The sequence below is a fragment of the Phascolarctos cinereus genome, unplaced genomic scaffold (assembly GCF_003287225.1).
Source record: "Phascolarctos cinereus isolate Bilbo 61053 unplaced genomic scaffold, phaCin_HiC Scaffold_4;HRSCAF=312, whole genome shotgun sequence".
NCBI classification, from domain to species: Eukaryota; Metazoa; Chordata; class Mammalia; order Diprotodontia; family Phascolarctidae; genus Phascolarctos; species Phascolarctos cinereus.
Window position 1 is genome coordinate 331,944,383 of NW_027555847.1, and position 19,241 is coordinate 331,963,623.

Here is a 19,241-nt window from a genome sequence, read left to right on the forward strand (position 1 = left end):
GCATTCCAGGACTGAGGAACAGGCAGCGTAGAGGCACAGAGAAGGGATAGCAAGTGTAGTACTGAACTATAAACAGGCCAGAGCAGCTGGATTATAGAGTATGTAGAGGGAAGTAAAGTGGAAGAAGACTGGAAAGGTAGGATGGGGCCAGACTTTAAGGAGCTCTAAATGCCAGAGAACTTTATATTTGATCCTAAAGGCAATAGTTACTGGAGCTTATTAAACAAGGGGGTGACACAAGCAATAACATTACAACTTGATTACAGCTATTAGTATAAATATCTTATCCCCCTCCCCACTCCTTAGCCCCAAATAATAGGCTCTTAAGATCAGGGACTGTCTCATTTACATCTTTGTATACCTATCACAGTAGCTATCACAGTGATTTGCAAAGTGTTTGTTGAATCAATTCTGGTAAACATAATAACAATACTTTAAATTTGTATAGTGCTGAATTACAGAGCGATTTATATTTGCTTCTCAATGACTCTCAACTTTGTGAAACAGACTATTAGTACACCATTTGACAGATGAGTAAAGTGAGGCTCAGAGGGTAGTCAATTTGCACACATTCATACAGCTGGTATGGATATAGAACTGAGACTCAAAGCCTCAGAACTCCAAATTTAGTGCTCTTCTACTAAGCTCCACTGCTTTTCCCAATTAAATGGCAATTCTTGAAACCAAAAGAAAGTAGTTTGGGATAATTGAAAAGAAATGACATTTTTATACACCAGATTGTAAGCATATTTAAGAAATGTGATAAAAAATTAATAAAAGATGAACTCATGAGTTGTGAATTCATAATTGAATACTAAAAAGGAAATCAAACACAAGGGGGTATATCCCTAGTGTTTGAGTATCAACAGCAGAGGTCAACTCCCAAACTCTTCAGAAAAAGTTCCCGTATGGCCATTTTCAGTAGCAGAATACAGAGTTGGTAGAATACTGGTCTCATCTAAATGCAAAAAAAACTGTACTGTATACTACTTTTCAGCATACAGGTGGTCCCAATTTAAAAAAAAATTCTTAGATATCAAATCATAAGAAACAACTTAAAAACAGATGGATTATTTTTGCTTATTTTCCTAACCAAACATGCCTGGTACCCATTTAGAAAAAAAGCCTTTGAATGAGATGGTAACAGCATTAAGAAATGGAGAACAGGTATTTATCAGGCTGGGAAGAATAAGTATAACAGCAAATACAAATCAGCCAAAAGTGGGAACTTGCCTACATGATGACCTTACGTGTTTTGTTTTGTTTTTTATTGTGTTCTTCCTTGCTCTATTTCTCCCCTACTTCCCACTTCCCAAATCTTTTCAAAAGGATCTAACATTAATTACTCCTTTTAATAATCTTGATGTTTTTTTAAAAATGATAAAGTACTAAATCACTAAGAAATTTTAAAAATCACATTTAAAAAGCCACAGCTAGACTATAAACTTATGATGCCAACTCAACTGACATTAATTAGTAATACTCGATACCAAATTTTGCAATGATCTAGCCCTTTTTTACTTAGTACCATCCACCATTCCTCAATATGACTGAAATTATAAAACCAGGAAAAAATGTTTAAAGACTTAAAAAAACCAAACATGGAATGATACAATTATACTAGATTTCATTGAAACAACACTTTACTAGAATAAAGTTGATCATTTTGATACTTGAAACAAACAAAAAGAAGAGGCAGAGCAAGAAAAGATTTATTTTCCTCTGAGATAGTGCTAGTTGAAAGAAAAATGTAATATAATGCACTCCTTTGGAATTTCCTGCTGTTTATAAAATAGCTTAAACAAAATGCCTAATGTCTTGCTGAGGTAGATTCATGAAGACTTCTCCAATTCTAACAGAGCCATTTATAAATGTAATGTATCACTATACCTAAGTAGTATTGGCCAATCTTATCTGGTAATTTAATGTTTTTAATCCAATTAGGACAGGTAAGTTATGTGTCTGTCTTACTGCTGTTCTGTTCTAGAGAGTGCAACACAGTGGACAAGGACACTAGTCTTGGGAGACCAGACAATGGATTTTGAGTCCCAGCTGCACAACATAACAGCTGTGTAACCTGGAGCAAATCACTTCATAGGGCCTCATTTACAAAAAAGACTTCTGTTCCAACTCCCTCGAAGTTATTCCTTCCATCACCCTATGATGATTCTATTTTCCCATCAACTTTAGATAGCTGATTTAAAAATAAAAATTATATGAAGACACACAGATTAACTTTCCTATTAACATTCTCAGTGAACATTTTTAAAAACAAATTTTTCCAGCATTATTTTTGTGTGTAGCTACCATAACCTAAAACAGCACAAATATTTCTTTAAGTTTGGATTTCACAACAACGGCACTACATTGGAGTCTTACAATATAGTTTAACTTGGTATGGTATTCCTATGATATTCTAGTTATACTCTTTAAAAAGTTCAAGATTTTGCTCCTGGAATGCAGAAAAGCAAGGTACTTTCCTTGTCAGGTAATCTGCATGTGTTCCAAGGCCTCCAGTACAATAGCAAACCAAGAGCTTATGTTACATGTAAACATAACATGGGAAACATTACAGACATTCCCACTAAGAATAACGTTTAATACTAAGACCCTGTCATTTCACCATTACAATTTACATTATTTTGGAAATGCTAACTATTGTAACAAGGCAAGGAAAATTAATTCAGACAGTCATTGGTAAGTTAAATCTTAAAATAAAAAATGAAGGAATGAATGTAGAAATAAATAAATGGAACTGCTGGGCTCAAATCAAAATCAAAAATAAAATATTTCTGCAACACTATACAAACTGGCCATTTTACTACACTCTGTAACAAAATTATCTTCTAAAATATAGGAATTTTAATTAAGGCTAAAACATTTCACTTCTACAATCTAATAGGCTATCATTTTATTTTTACTAAGTCCCCTTAATCTTGAACTTTCTGCTTTCATGGTGAATTCAGCAGAATTCATCTAAACTATGCCTTAAAGACAAGTTGAAGAAAAAAATCAATTTTGATTCTATTTCTAGTAATTTAAGCCAATTATTGTGTGCTACCTTAAAAAGGGCAGTAGATCAATTTGCTAACTAAATGTTACCCTGCCATCCCATGACCTAAGTACATTATACCAACATGTATTGGTTAAGGGAATAATAATCATCCTTACTGTTTCTTATTTGTACACTGTAAAGCATTCTTAACATAACCTCATTTATATATTTAATGCTTTAGAAAGAGTGAATAGACCACACAAGTGCTTTACTTTCCAAAAACCTCTTCACAAAAAAAAAATAGATCAACAGTTTTTAATCTGCTCAAGAATAAACCTGGCATATTTTGCATGAAAAGTGCAATCAATCAATAATAATACTCAAAGTTCTTTGTATTCCCTTATTTCAAGAGCCTGAACATACAGTAGCTACTAAATATAAACTCAAAGAGTACTGTACAGAACAAACCTACAAGCAAATATTAACTAAATATCAACCTAATGAACAACTGCTTCTAAGAAGAAAAGGCAAGGGTTTTTTTGTAATTGTTTGAACTTGTAGCTGCAGCATGAACCACACCTAAGATGTAGAGCCAATCACTGTGTAAGCAAAGGGCATACCAACAACTGCAGAAAATGATGTGTGTTCCCAGAACAAGTATGGCATTAATTCATGATCCAAAACCTCCAGGGTACACTGGATTGTTATTTACAAGGCATGGGTGGGTTTGAATCCTTTCCTAGCATGGTGACTTTGGGCAAGTTACTACAACTCTCAAGACTTCAGTGGCCTTATTTATAAAAGATGAGGGGATCTCTAATGTCCATTCTAACTCTGAATTCTACCATTCAAAGCATATCAGAAATAACGTGAAAATTCCACTTCTCTTGATGGCTCCAACACTCAGTAGCTATGTGACCTTCAGGCATGTCACTCAACTTCACTTTCTTGAATTATAAAATGAAGGTAATAATAGCAGATCTACATATCTCACATACCACCAGAATCAGAGTTGGAAGGGAGCTCAGAGGCCATGTCTAGTATAGTCATGTTTAACGAATATTCCTCCATATCCACAAAGGACCTCTGATTTTGAAAACATGGACAAATCCTGTGTGGTAACTTTGTGAAACCATCAAACACTTTGCCATAATCTAGGTTACAAACACATAATGCATAGGCATTATTCCTCTGATTTACTTGGTTACTCTGTCAAAAAATGGGGCACAGGGTGGGAGGAATTAGAATAGGCTAGCAAACCTGTGCTCAGTAAAGCCATGCTAGCTCACTTTGGATCAGTCCTTCTATTTTAGATGTTCATTAACCATCCCTTTAATAAGAAATTCTACAATCTTCAAGTTTACTGGCCTGTAGTCTACACAATCCATTTTTCTCTTCCATTTTTTGGGAAAACTGGGACCTTTGCCTTTCTTGAATTCTGTGGTCTCTTTTCCATTATCCAAACTATTTTTCAATGGGAGTGCTTCAACCATCACATCAGCCAGTTCTTTAATAACATTAACAATGGCAGAGTAAGTAAGTCCAGGCTGTCCTGACTCCAAGCCCAGCTTTCCAACACTAGCTGTGTGACCATGGGCAGGTATTCTAACCTTTCAGTTCCCATCTTAGGTAACTCTAGGCTATAGACGAGCTTCTAATCTATGTTGGTGGAGGAAATTTCCACATAAGAAATTACAGGTGTAGGAATAAAGATAACAATAACAATTATTTACAAAGTATTTTTTCATAATATATTATATTTAATTTATAAAAATGTTACTGTTATTAACAACAATGGACTAGATAAACCACATAATATAACTTAGGTTCTTATGTCCTCTGAATCATTACAAATTTTGCCATATTGTAGACATAAAGTTTGTCAGAGCAGTCAGTGAATCAATAAATATTTAATTAAACATTATATTATATAAATATTATAATATATATTTGATAATTCAATAATAAATAATAAATATTTATTAAATGCCTTGTATGTGCCCAGCATTGTGCTAACTACTGGGAACAAAAAAGGGGCAAAAGATACTCCCTGTCCTCAAGGAGCTTACAATCAAATGGAAAAGATAATATGCAAAAAAATACATACAAAGCAAGCTATATACAGAAAAAATAAGAAATAAGTAAGACAGAAGGCATTCAAATTAAGAGGGCTGGGGAAAGTTTCTGGAAGATGATGAGACTTTAGTTGGGACTTAGGTAAAAAACAAAAACAAAAAAAAGAGGGGAGCCATAAAGCAAAGATGAGAGAGAAGAGCATCTAGGCATTGGGGACAGCCAGAGAAAATGCCAGGAGGCAGAGATATAATGTCTTGTTTATGGAACAGCCAGGTGGCTAGTGTTACTGGATTGAGAAATAAGGTATAAAAAGACTGGAAAGTTGGGGGGGGGGGGCAGGAAGGTACGAGGTTATGAAGGGCTTTGAACACCAAACAGAGAATTCTGTATTTGATCCTGAAGATGATAAGGTGGGAAGCCACTGGAGTTCACTGAGTATGAGTGTGTTACGTGGTCAGTCCTGAGCTTTAGGAAAATCACTTCGATGGCTGAATGAAGAATGGACTGGAGTGGGGAGACTTATGACAGACAACAACCAACAGGCTATTGCAATTGTGCAAATGTGACAGGGTGAGGGCCTGCACCAAAGGTTATGGCAGCGTCCAAGAGAAGATTGACAGGACAGGCCTTGACAACAGAGAGGATGGGGGTGGGGGCACAGAGCATTAAGAAATAGTGCGTAAAGAACTCCGAGTCTAGGGGACTGGGAATATAATGGCATCCTGGACAGTAATAGGGAAGTGGGGAGGGGAGGGGAAAACATAGAGGGAAAAATAATGAGCTCAGTTTGGGTTATGCTGAGTCCAATAGACATCTGTCTCCCGATATCTAAAAGAAAGTTGCATATTCAAGGCTAGAGACCAGCAGAGAAGTTAGGGCAGGAAAGGTAAATGACAATCACCAGCAGAGAGATGATTTTAATCCATGGGAGCTGAAGGGATCACCGAGAGAAGAAGTAGAGAGGCAGAAGAGGGCCCAGGACAGAACCCTGCTGGATACTGATGGTTAGAAGGTGTAAACTGAATGAGAATCCAACAAAGGAGTGTGAGAAGAGGCAATTTTCTAGGTAGAAGGAGAACCAGAAGAAAGTCATGTGCCAAGAAGAGGGTGATGACCATGTGAAAGGCTACAGAGAGGTCAAGAAAAATGAGAATTGAAAAAAGGTCATTGGATCTGGCAAGATCACTGGTAGCTTTGGAAGATAGTTTCAGTGGAATAATGAGGTTGGAAGCTGGATTGTGAGGAGTTGAGAAAAAAAAGTGAGAGGAAAGTGGAGAGGCACCTATCGCAAACAACCCTCTCAAAGAATTTAGCCACAAAGGACAAAAGAAACACAGGATGATAGTTAGAAGGTTTGGAGGAGCAAGTGAGGGTTTTTTGAAAATGGGGCATGTTTGTAGGCTGTAGAGAAGGAGCCAGTAGACAGGGAGAGAATAAAGATCCACAATAGAGTGGAGATGATAGGGTGGAGAGGGTGGACTGGGGAATCTGTTGTAGGAGACAGGAGTAGGGAGTGCTTGTACAGGGGGCTAGCCATCTCTTCCATGTGATTCAAGGTTGTGAAGGAAGAGATGGTGGCAAATGATGAATGATGAAATGAAGAAGAAAAGAGAGGACAGAGTGCATGGTGAATGGCAGAAATTTTTCCTGTCAACTGTGAGGCAAGGTTCTCAGCTGAGAGGGATGGGAAAGAGTGAACCATGGGAGGTTTGAGAAGGAATGAAACATTTTGGAAAAGTTGCTGTAGAATAATAAACTTACAAGGAAAGTAGAGAAGGCTTGCCTAGCAGCAATGAGGGCCCACAATGAGGTAGTGGATTCAGTGAGAACAGCTGATTTTCTCCACCTTCATTCAGCAGGGTATACATAAGAAACAAAGGTTTCAGTCAATGGTGACAGTCATCCAAGGTTGAGGTTTGGTGGAGCACAATAAGCAATGTGATAAGGAGGCCAGGAACTAGAGGGGAGAGGACTGTGTAGAGTTAAACTGGCTCAACAAGGGGTCAGGATAGGAAAAGAGGAGAAAGTGGTTAGTACAGGGATGATGCCCTGGAAGACAACTGAGGGGTCAAGGATTTGGGGGTTACTCTGTGAATGAAGAGTAGGTGAGAGTGAGGGAAGGCAAAGGGAGAGGTGGAAAGTCATTAGGTTATGATCAGATAAGGGGAATTCAAAAATTCTTCAACACAGAGGCAGTGCATTTATTGGTGAGGGCAAAATCAAAGATATGACCATCTCTGTGTGTGGCTGAGGTAATATGGAGAAATAGGTCCTAGAAACAAGTAGGTTGAAGTACTGAGTGGTTAAGGTGAATGGGGGAGAGTCAAGATGTCTGTTGTAGTCCCCTCCTATGAAGGCAGGGATTGAAGAGAAGAGGAAAACTGTGATCCAGATACCAAACTTGAGGAAGGGGAATGACCTGTATGTCTATAGACAGCTACCAGGATTCCAAACTGGTTGTAGATATGAACTGAATGAACCTCAAAGGAGAAAAGTTACTGAGTGATGGAGGTAGGAAGAGAACCTGGAAGTATTCCAACTCCCCCACCTCTATCCCTGAGCCAAGGGGAATGAGGGAGGATGCAGTCAGTAATGGAAAGGGTAGCCAGAAGCCATGGGGAAGCCAGATCTTGGTGACTGCTTAGAAGATGGAAGGAGTGAGAGAGTAAAAGATTTAGGATGAAAGGAAGTTTGTTGCCTATGGAACAAGCATTCCAAAGGGCACAATGGAAGCTGCAGAGTGGTGTCTGGTCATGACTTTGGGGTGAGAGGGTTGAGGGGAAAGGGAATAAGCAATCAGCTAGTGAGGAATGAAGAATGGGGTATTGATGATAGCCAACTACAAGGGTTTTGAATCACTTGGATACGTACATTATGATCAGGTATAATATTCATGATTGAATAGAAGGCACCAGTTCTCTTCCCAGAGGAGGCTAGACATCAGACAGGAGACAAGTGCAGCAATGAGATGGAAAGCACAGTCAGATGAGAGGTCTGTTTCATTTCACTTCCATTCAAAGACTGAAGATTAGTCAGGAGACACATAGCAGCTAGAAAATGGAAGTCAAACCCACAAAGCAGGAGATACAAGACCCAAGGTCAGAGAAGGTGGCTCCTCTTCCCACTAAAAGTTCATCCCATCTTGAGAGGGAGATCAGGCTGGCAGCAAAAGGTAGAAGCTGCCTCGCCCTGGCACAGATGGATGTTGTACAGACAGCACCTAACAGCCTTCCCCCAGTGAACGTGGGCGGCAAAAGAATGAAGGTCCACAACCAGAGAAAGGTCTCTCTCCTCTTCTCCTGAACTTCCTAAATTTTTATCTTCACTAATGCTATATTGTGCATATAACAGGGACTTAGTAAATTTGTTTAATTAACTAAAAATGTTTCAAAATTGTAGTCCATAATTTCAGCAAGTGATGATTAAAATGAATTGTAGAATCCTAGGATCTAGGGCTAGAAGGGACTTCAGACACCATCTTGGTAAACTACTTCAAAAAAAGTTTGGAAACTGAGGCTCAGGGAGCTTAAGTGATTTGCCCAAGATTGCCGGATCATGGATCTAGAGTTATTAGGAACCTCGAGCCCATCTAGTCCAATTCTCTCAGGGTTTTTTTGCAGATAGAGCATTTGTTAAGTATTCAGCATGTGCAAGGCACTATACATGAACAAGCAATACAATTCCTGTCCTCAGGGAATATATTCCAAGGAGGGAAGACAACATATAAAGGGGAAATGTAAAGGTGGGGGAAGAAATGGCTGCATGGTGTGGAAATGGCCAAGAAGTGGCCTACAGGCTTGATTCCCAGCAAAAGAAGGTAAAATCTTACCTACCTGAACCAAAAGATCCAGGAGGAGAGTCTGAGGTTGGGGGCAAGGGTTTTGGGAGGGAAGAGGAATAGAAGGAGTTGAGACAGCATGGTGATGAGATGGCCAGGAAGTGACAAGGTGAAAGCCCATCTATCAGGACTAGGGGCGCAGTGATAGAACCCAAAGTTACCAGGAGGATGGGTAAGAAGATGAAGGTAATGGCAGGAATGTAGGCAGCAGAGTGATAAGACAGCCAAGAAGATGAGAAAAGTGAGATTAAAGTGACTTGCCAGAGATCACACGGGAAGTGTGAGGGACAGGCCATGAACTCAGGTCTTCTAACTCCAGAGACAGTGCTCCTTCCACTATATTGACGTTGCTTCCAGTGACAATCTTCACATATGTCCAGGCCATCTTACTACAGGTTAGGGCCAAAGTTAGGTCTGGATCTCTAACTCTGTTAACAGAGGGTATCACAACATGTGTAATATCATGGGTACAGGACCTGAAGGAGTTTAGTTTGATATCCAAAAAATTTAGGTTTAAGAAATTTGCCAACATCCCTACACTATCTGGCCTCGTGCCAATTTGATCCAGGGCCAGGCTAAAAATAAACCCTGAAGTAGCAGCTGGAATACACAGATCTTTCTGACCCCAATTCTGTTTCCTGGAGAGTGGAATAAATAAGGGGAAGAGAATCAATATGCATTATCAGTGCAGAATTCTTACCTTTCTCTTCTCTCTGAACATAAGACAGGTGATAAAAGCCTCCCTCTTCTTCTGCCTTTAAACTTAACTCTATTCCCAATCACTAAATCCTTGGATTGACCATTCTAAACCTCAGATCTACTACCAGTCCAAAGTTATAACTAAAATCTTAATGAAATTTAGCAAATGTCACTGGACTGAAGATATCAGAAAAGAAATTGCTCATGTGACATAGAAAGTATGTATATACATCTACTATGTGTGTATATTAAACTATATGGAATATAAAATTAGAAGTGTTTAAGAAGTTGGAAGTTACCATAAAATTTTTGCCAAAGAAAGGAAACAGGCTGAATAAGGTAATGGACTTTCTACCTCAAGCTTGCCATGCCAGCTCCCAACTGCATGCCTTCACAAAGGCTGGTTTGTACCTGGGAATGTCTTCCCTCCTTCCCTCCCACCTCACCACGTTCTTAGAATCCCTAATTTCCTTCTAAGGTCAGATCAAATGCCACCCCTACATGAGGCCTTTCCTGAGCACTTCCCCAACTGCTTGTGCTCCCCCAGCCCCCCCCAAAATTACCTAGTATTCATTTTAAATCTAGGAACATGTTGCCTCCCCACACATAAAGTAAATAAAGCTTCTTGAAGGTTTTTGTTGTCAAGTCATTTAAGTCATGTCTGACTCTTCATGACGCCATTTGGGGTGTTCTTGGCAAAGATACCTGGAGTGGTTTGCCATTTCCTTCTCCAGCTCATTTTACAGATGAGGAAACTGAGGCAAGCAGGGTTAAGTGACCTGCCCAGGGTCACAAAGCTAGTATGTATCTGAGGCTGAATTTGAACTCAGATCTTCCTGACTCCAGGTCTGGCATTCTATCCACTGCACCACCTAGCTGCCCATTTCTTGAGGGCAGAGACTTATTTTTTACATTATATACCTGGGTCGGCGACTGATCCTTAGTTAAATTAGTCCTTATCTGTACTTCAGTGACATGAAAAAGTGAGAATAGTGAAATCTGCAATAACATCAAACTTCTTTTCCCCAGTTATAGTCAACTCCTCAGGTAAGAGACTGTTTCTAGTATCAAGGGATCCTGCTAGCTGGTACAAGGGCACGCAGCTGCATATATATATATATAGGCATTATATAAACTCATACAACTATCCATAAGAGTTCGGGTTACTGTCACTCATCATTTTACTAATAAAATCCAGTATGTCCTAAGTGATTGCTCGTATAATTAGCTAAAGGTAGAGGGAAGGGGATAAAAGTGTAAAGCTTGCTTCCACAGAATCATCCTAGGTATTATTTTCCATATAATTTTCCCACATTAGAGGTCAGACATTAATTAACAAAGAAAAATGATTTATGTAAACAGATTGTTAAATAAAGCAGGACAAGAAAGGAAGTCACCTGAATTTTCCGCACATTAATTCATTAAAAGAGTTTTTGATTTATCTGATCAACTTTAGTTTACTAGCTAGGCTTTACATTTACTGACAGGTCCTGCTTCATTCTCCCAATTAATGCCAGACTCTTAGCCACTGCACAGATACCACCAGTTCCTTCCAAGACTGTCAAATGTACTCATCACATGCAACAAGAAGAGTTATAACAATGCCTAAAACATACTATGCACTTGATGTTTTTATTCATTCATAATTTTTTAAATGGTAACTTAATTTTTAAAGGCCTGATAACTCAAATTCTCAACTTAATTTACTATAATAATGCTTTCACAGATGCATATCAATATCTAGTCTAGCTTACAAAAGGAACTGACTCCTGATTTAAAAAAAAAAAAAACTCTGGCCTCAGACCAAATGCCTAACACTAGCTGTGTGACCCTGGGCAAGTCACTTAACCCCAACTGCCTTAAAAAAAAAAAAGGAAAGTTTTTACATGAAGACAACAAAGCAGGTCAGATTTTACACCCATTTGCAAAACCATACTCCAAAGTTGAGGGTCTTTCATCAAATGACAAATGAAATACAATTTGAGTCAACGGTTATGACCAAATATCCTAAAACTGAGTTAAAGCAAACAAAGAGAAAACACACAGAGCAATATACTAGAAGATTTAGCGGCAACTGCCACTAAGCAGAAAGCCATGACAAAAATCTCATTCAAGTGACACCGTGAAGAAGATGAGAGCCCAAATTTACACAGCAAAAGAAAAATAGAGAGGTGTAAGCCAGGTCACTGAGGCTATGAGGTCAAATACATCAAAATACATACATAAAATAAACTAATAAAAGAAAGAGTCAATAGAAGGTAATATTGTTACAGGGGCAAAGTCAAAATAAAGTAGGGAAAAGTGCAATCAAAACAAGGCCCTGTAAAAGTACAAGTCACTAGACAACATTCAAACAGCAGACTGCATTTCAAGCAGTCATAATTCTTATGTGATCTATTTCATGACACTATTCAAAAACAAATGTGCATTTATACACACACATACAAATAAGTAATACACTTCTATTGTTGTTCAGTCATGTCCAACTCCTCCTGATCTCACTTGAGGTTTACTTGGAAAAGATACTGAAGTGGTTGTGTCCTTCTCTAGTTCATTTGACAGATGTGGAAACTGAGGCAAACAGAGTTAAGTAACTTGACAGGAGTCACACAGCTAGTACGTGTCTGAGGTTGAATTTGAACTCAGGTCTTCCTGACACCAGGTCCTGTGCTCTATCCACTGCACCATCTGTGTGTATATGTGGTGTGTGTGTACGTGTGTATATATACACATACATATACATACATACACACGTTTATACATACATACCAAAATAAGTAATATATACATATTACTATATGTATACTACACTATATGTATCACTATGCTATACATAAGCAATAATAAGTATATTATTTTTATGGGTTCATAAACATGTATGTAGAGATTGTAAATTGCATATAGATACAGACTACAAATACATACATACTTTTAAGTTGTTTTTTTAAAGTTTTTAAAGCCAAATTCAAAACACAATTTGAAAGTTTGTGGCTGAGATTAAAAAAAATTCTGCCAAATATCTAAAATCATGAGATAAACCAAAATACAAATAGACTTCAACCATTTTAATGACTTAGGAATCATTTTTAGGGTTCAATTTCAGTAAAATGTTAATCCCTTAAAGTCAGATATTGTTTGATTTTTTTTAATCACCAACAACTTACACTTATACTGACCTGAAATGGATTTTAAAATGAGTAAAAATATAAAAATCTATTTCCATAAAACAATTTTGTTATTTTCCTTAAAAATTTTTCCTACACCAGAGCTATGATGCCAATTAACAATGAAAAACGCTTTACAGAAAGGGACAGATTGTTAAACAAATCAAGACAAGTAGGCAAGTTACCTAAATTTTCAGCACATTAATTTGTTAAATGAATTTCTGATTTACCTAATGAAATCAGTACAAAATTATTCTTAAAATCATGTTTTCACACTAGTATGTATATGCTAGTATTATACTTAAAACCAAATTATTTAGCATAAGACTAAAATGTTGACCAGAAATGCTTCATATTTTGTAATTTAAAAATTTAGAAAAATCCTTCTAACACAATCCAATATTGTAATTAAAGGTCTAATTATACTGGAATCCTAAGATTATCCAATATTTCTACAAGAATAATGATCATAAACACATCCTATCAGATTTCAATATACTTTTTTAAAAAGAAATGGGACGTGTATACTTATAAAGGGATCATTACAATTTGATCAGATTATCTACAAACTTAATATGATTTGATTAAATCACTATCTTTTCCTAATTATTTCTGAAAAGTCAAATATCTAGGGAGAGGGGGAGGAATTCAGCTACTAAAACAACTAGGTATCACTCAAGAACAATCATAAGAATAAAATTTTTATTAAAAATTAAGATATCTACACAGAAGTCTATTATTAAAATCTGATCTAAAAAATAGTTAACCCACAGTCATTTTAAATAATAAGGTATTTGATATTATTTGTCAGGATTTAGTTAATCTATACTTTCTTGATAAAGGAAACATCTTAATTATAAAGAACTGAAAGAAATGGAAAAAAGAACATTCTCAGCAGAAAACACAGCTCTCTACAGGCAACTGTTATATCAGTTTTTTAATCTCATATAACCACTTTTTTTTTAAAGGTTCACCGCAAAGATTTCTTCACACTAAACTCAAAATTTTAAATATCACTTTATAAGAAAGAAACACATACCTAATATCTTCTCTGAGCAAACCACTTGGCAGTAGCATTCTCAAGGCAAATGGGGATTCTTTAGCATTTAAAAAACAAACTTATTCCCTCTATATCTCATTCTGAGATCAATACTGAGATGTTTATGTCAAAAAGCTTAAAACAAGGAAAACTAAGTTCTTGCCTAGATTGTTTTTCCAATAGTAACAGACTAAAGTTAAGTCAATTTACAGTTATCTTCCAAATCTCCATGATATAAATTTGGAGGAGAAATACTAACTTTTCATCACCTACTTTCAGAGAAAAAAAAGTGTTAACCTTCTTGGCTTCTCAAGGGTGGCAAAAATAAGCAGACTTTAAGGTCAAAAGCAGTTCAAATCTGATACACACCCCCAAAAAATCTTTTTCTCATTCTCTGGTTCTGACCAGAATTAATTTTCTCACATACCAAAAATCACTCCTGAGAAATAAAATGTCCAAGACTACTTTTTTTCCTTCTTAATAAAGAAAACTAACTATACTAAATGGCCTGGTGCGCCAATGTAAAAAACAAAATTCTTCTACAAGTATGCAAAAATTCAATCTTCACATAACCAAGAGACCAGATCAAGGAAGGGGGAAAATAAAGAAAAAGACTAAACAACAGACATTCCTTGGCCTGCCACTCTACTCGATGAAAATACTCTGTCAGTGCCTTTAATCTCTTATTCTTAAACTAAATCCTTTATGTTTGGGCTTTGTTGCTGTTGTTTTAAAAAACTAGACCCACTGGTTTATTACTTTCTAGAGGAAATACTCAGAGTTCAAATGTAGCTGTTAACTGAATTGTACCTGTCAAGTAAGGAGATCACCCCCAAGAAATAAATTTATAAAAATAAGTATAGACATCCTTACAGGTTCTCTTAATCAAAACAAATTATCACAATGCCCAAAGCATTGCGTGTTGGTTGAAATGCTAGTTCTCACAATTAACTACATTATTCACTAATTTATGTTTAAAAAATTAAGGTATTTTTGCTAAAAAATATATATATATACTTTAACAATTTCAATACTCACTTTTTCAATGCACATATGCTGATGTTTCAAAAAGATAACAAAGCCTCACATCTGCAAAAGGGATGAAATTCAAAGCACAGTGAGTGAGTACACTTGGCCTGTGGATCAACTTGATGTCAAAGTCCTTGGGTAGCTTTTTCTTTCTCATATCAAGTATGTGCTATTTATACATACACCAGGTATGGCAAGAAATTAAGATTTTTGAAAGAGCAGAGATATCTGTCTAACCCAGATCTTTAATTCCACATTCTATTACTGAAAATTCAACTTTTTAATAAAACTTTTTGTTCAAAACAAAACCTAGTCTGATAACCTAGTCTCCAAAAGTCTAGGATTTCCCTATTACACTGTGAATCACTGCTAATCAAGGCACCCAAAGAATTTTCAAATTTTTCACTTGAAACATATGTGTTAACTCCATCCACCCCTTCATTTCATCAGAACAGTGCAATGCTCAACAAATTCTTGATGAATTAAAATTTAAGTAATCAGTCAATAAGCATGTAGTAAGTACCTATGTGCCTGGCTCTGTGCTAAGCCCAGGGATACAAAACCAGTAAAAGACAGTCCATCCCTGTCCTCAAGGAGATCACAATCTAATGAGGGAGACAACAAGCAAACAAATATAAATAACAAGCTATATATAGGACAAATAGAAATTAAGTAAAAGAAAGGCAGACACGAAAATTAAGAGGGATTGAGAAAGGCTTCCTGTAGAATATGGGACTTTAGCTGCGACCTGAAGGAAGCCAGTAAGCAGAAATGAAAAAGCAGAGCATTCCAGGCATCGAGGACAGCCAGAGAATATGCCTGGAGTCAGAAGGTGCAGGGGTCGTGTTAGTGGAATAGCAAGCAAGTCAATGTCGCTGAATCCAAGAGTACGTGGCAACTAATATTCTCAATGAAAAAAGCAATGAAAAAATACAAATTTGGTTAATTTTAGGATTTACTGTTCTTATATATCATCCACAACAGAGCACTTTATTACTGATTAAAAGACAAAGTTTGTGTCAAAATAACTATTAGTGCTATCTACGGAATACAGGTGTCAAGGTTAATGTTAACAATCAGCAATAAACAGGACGCATTTATTTAAGTACTTTCAGAATCAAATCTTCTTACAAAAGTGTCCAACCTAAAAGAGAATCATATCTTAAATTTCAATGGCTTAGAGGTATTGTCTGTTTCAGTTCATTAACTATTTTATAATTAAGAACTTGAAGCATATAAAAGCTAAGTGACCTACCTGCCCAGGGTCACACAGCTAGCTAACAGCCTGGGTCCACACTACACATCTCCCAGACTTCTAACGCTACATCCTAGCACTACCCACTGTCCCTACTTAAAGACTGTCAAATCCTTTTAAAAAAAAAATTTAAATAAATAAGTAAAATAAAATGGGGCAGCTAGGTGGCCCAGTGGATAGAGCACCGACCTTGGATTCAGGAGGACCTGAGTTCAAATCCAGCCTCAGACACAACCTGAGTTCAAATCCAGCCTCAGACACATAACACTTACTAGCTGTGTGACCCTGGGCAAGTCACTTAACCCATTGCCTATCCAAATAAATAAATGAATAGATAAATAAATAAGTGAATGAATAAATAAATAAATAAATGAGTGAATAAATGACTGTCAAGTAAATAACTCCAACTAAGGATTGATATCCTTCATTCTCTTCTGGGGGGAAAAAAGTGAAGGAGGCTACAAACTCTAGTCTTGCAGCTTAATCTGCAGGTCAGACACAAATCAAAACAGTGTGATTTCTGAACAAGAAGGATCTAGACATTCTGAGGAAGAAGGGAAGCAGGGATTGTTCAGATTTTTAAGTTTTCTGTATCAGTTATTTAACGGCAGTCATGATATTCATATTAAGCCTTCAAAATAGCATTTAATAAGAATAGTTGGCATTTCTATAGTTTAAGGCTGATTCGGACTTTAAATATATACGTTAAAACAACTCAAAGAAGGAGGTACTATTTTCCCCCATTCTACAAATAAGGAAACTGATGCCTAAGGAAGTTAGGAGACTTGCCCACAGCCATACACAGCTGATAAGAAGGTAAAGTAGAATTTAAATACAGGTCTTCCCAACTTTGATGCCATTTCTCCAATTCAAAGAACTGAAAGTATGGGGTTGTTTTGTAAAGCAATCTAGGCCTTTTCAACTACTTTTCTATAACAAGTTGATGAAATGTTTTGCTTTAAGCACTACACATCTGATAATGCTAAATTCAGAAGATAAAATTTTTTTTGATTGCGTCAGATAAATGTATGAAACCTCAGCACAAAAAAAGACCATCAATTCAGATGACAATGGAAATTCTTATGTAAGTCTCATAATAAATTCAGTCCAATACACCAAATATTAGATTTGTTTTATGTAGAAAATTCATCACTCAATGTAATTCTTCCACAAATGCATATCTCCTGTTGTGTAACTCTGAATCAAAAATCCAGGAAAATTCTATCAACATTCCTGCATGTAACTTAAAATTTTTGATTTAGTCACCTCTGTCACATAAACATAAAATTCAATTTAAAATTTTGTATCTAAAAATGGCTTTAATCTTTACCTCTTCAATAAAAGAACTAAGCTCCGAAGATTGGCTTTGAAATTGAAATCGAGAACAAGTTCCACAACAGAAACACTCACCTTGACAAACACTCCTTATTTATCATACATATGCTTAAACAGAAGCCAAACCATAATTTAAATTGAATTCTATCTTTAACCTGCCCTCTTAGTCCCCCACCCAAAGTCATAACAAGTTTATATTTCATAGTGCCAACTGTCAAGATGTGTAGCAGCCCAAGATCTCCAACTTGACTGGCACAACAAGTAATACAACTTGGAAGTTAAGGAAACTGGCACAACTCAGAAGGAGAAAAAGAACATTTTCCACAATTTGTACAGTACTTGTTTGGTATGTATTAAGTATTCCAGGGGTGGTGGTCAACACTTGAGCTGTATTAAATGCATAACATTTCTTCACATCTACTGTTGCCAAAATCACTCAATGGCCCCCTCCCCTTTTAAGACTACACAAAAAAGTTACTATTTTCTTTTACAACTACTCACCAAGGCCTCTTTCCACTGCTGAAAGCAGGCAAAGCCCACGCTGTGTGTCTGTCTCCTACAGAAGATTGCATCTTTTATTTATCGCCCCTTGGCTTTATTTTCACAGTGAATTCCTTGCTTAAATGCAATCAGCCAAGAAACCCTCCCTATGTGCACTCCTGTCATTCCTCATTGCTTGCAAGCAGAGTCAAGCACAGGCAAAAAAAAAAAATCCTCAACATTGCCAACTAAGACCTAAAAAAAAAAAAAGAGCTTCTTTGCCACCCTTGGGAAACCATAGATGTACTTCAACCTTTTCAAACCAGCAGAAAATAGGTAAAAGTAAAATCTGAGAGAACATTAACTACATCAAAAGAGGCTTAGATAGCCTCAGACGCCCAAGGCAGAAGGTACGGAGACTTAATATAAGGCAACATTGGAGGCAGTCTGTGGAAAATAAATGGCCAGGCAGAAATTAACATTTGCAGATTACATTCAGAATTCAAATTAATTACCTATAGCCTACAGGATTTAAAACAAAACTTAATTTTCTTAATATGAAAGAAATACTAGAAATAAGAAAAAGTTATACTCCAAAGCAAAAGTAAAAAGTGCAAATCCTATCCAGATTTCCTTTGATAGCCTTTAGTCCTTACCATTTCACATAATCTATGACAAAGGGGGGGGGGAATGTCTATCATTTAGGAGAGGGGAGGATAGGATTTCAATTATAAAATTGTTTGTTTCAGTCCAAGTCCCTCTGCCCACTGAACAGAAACAGAGCTGGACGAGAGGGAGGAGGGGGTTGGGGGTGGAGAAGAGAAGAGAGAAAAGCTTTTCTCAAATACAGAGTTTAAAAGGGTCTCCCAGGGACTGTCAGAGAAAGGGGTTGTGTAGCTTTAAATCACAAGCCCTTCTGCCTTTGTCAAATCTCTTCTATTTTACAAGCACTGAAAAGAAATAAAGAGACGCTTTTGTTTGCTTTCCCCTTTTCGAAGGGTAACAGAAAACTGAAAAGGACACAAACATGAAAAAGAGAACAAAGTGTCAGATGCCCCTCCTCATCCTCCCTGAAGAGGAATTGCCCCACTGCTATGCAAGATGCGCAGTGGGCAAATATAGCCAGAGGGGGTTGGACCAAAGAGGAAGAAGGGAAGAAACTGGAGCGTCCAGAGAAATCTGTCCAGGCACAAGGCTGAGCTCAAAGTGGGGGGGAAGAGAAACCCCAGCTCACCACCAGGTCTCCAACGCACACCAATAAAAATATAATCTGACCACCCATCTCAAACAAAAACAGAAGAGAAAACACACACCCCCTATAAAACAAACAG

The 19,241-nt window shown here is 37.0% G+C and overlaps 1 protein-coding gene and 1 long non-coding RNA gene across 2 annotated transcripts in view; both read right to left on the reverse strand.

Moving 5' to 3' along the window:
- The window catches only part of LOC144456916 (uncharacterized), a 55,987-nt gene extending 41,025 nt beyond the window's left edge, over positions 1–14,962 (reverse strand). The window contains exon 1 of the long non-coding RNA XR_013486139.1: positions 14,850–14,962. This is a non-coding gene — a long non-coding RNA (uncharacterized LOC144456916). The remainder of the gene's footprint in view (positions 1–14,849) is intronic.
- Positions 1–19,241, reverse strand: part of ZSWIM6 (zinc finger SWIM-type containing 6) — a 215,793-nt gene that overhangs the window by 194,746 nt on the left and 1,806 nt on the right. The window lies entirely within an intron of this gene.